Source organism: Corvus brachyrhynchos, unplaced genomic scaffold, assembly GCF_000691975.1.
Source record: "Corvus brachyrhynchos isolate BGI_N302 unplaced genomic scaffold, ASM69197v1 scaffold313, whole genome shotgun sequence".
NCBI lineage: Eukaryota > Metazoa > Chordata > Aves > Passeriformes > Corvidae > Corvus > Corvus brachyrhynchos.
This window is the reverse complement of record NW_008237248.1, coordinates 38,104-38,779: the sequence shown is the minus strand read 5'-3', so window position 1 is coordinate 38,779 and position 676 is coordinate 38,104. Positions and strand designations below refer to the sequence as shown.

Genomic DNA, 676 nt, shown 5'->3' with positions numbered 1-676 from the left:
AGGATGCCCGCCCCCCCCCCCCCCGCGCCGGGTTTTGCCCGATTCTGCCGGATTCTGCCCCAATTCCGCGGCGTTTCCCGCAGGAGGAGGGGCTGAAGTTGACCTTCCAGAAGCATCGCCTGGGCCCCAACGGGGCCGCGCGGGGACCCCCGCCCCAAAAAAAGAACAGCAAGAAACTGGTGGAGGTGAGGGGGCGTTTTGGGGCTAAAAACCCCGGTTTTGGGGAATTCCAGGTCGCACCTGGATTTTTAAGGAGTTCGGAGCCCGCCCTGCTGAAATTTTGGGCTTTAAATGCCAGGATTTGGGGGGGGAACTGAGAAAATCTGGGGTTTCCTATCGGGTTTTGTGGGTTTTGCACCAAAATTTGGGAGTTTCCCATCAGGTTTTTTGGGGTTTTGCAGCCAAATTTGGGGGTGGGAATTTTTGGGGGAGCCCCTGGTGTGTTCAGAGCCTCAATATCCCTCAAGATTTTGGGGTGCTGCCATTTTCACCCCGACTTTGTGGGGTTTTTCAACACGATTTGGGTTTTTTTCCTGATTTTTGGCATTTTTTCCCGGAATCGGCGTTTTTCTCCCCAAAGCTGGAGCTGCGCTGCCTCGAGGGACTCCGAGACCCCGGGGGGGACCCCGAGAACGTCATGGTGGCCCCTCCCCCCCCCCGCGGCGACGCCCCCGAA

The 676-nt window shown here is 58.0% G+C and overlaps 1 long non-coding RNA gene across 1 annotated transcript; it reads left to right on the top strand.

The window, feature by feature from the left end:
• Positions 1 to 12: 12 nt before the first annotated feature.
• LOC108445700 lies at positions 13 to 673 on the top strand. Its single transcript, XR_001860649.1, has 2 exons — positions 13 to 185; positions 581 to 673. It is a non-coding gene; the product is annotated as an uncharacterized LOC108445700 (long non-coding RNA).
• Positions 674 to 676: the final 3 nt, after the last annotated feature.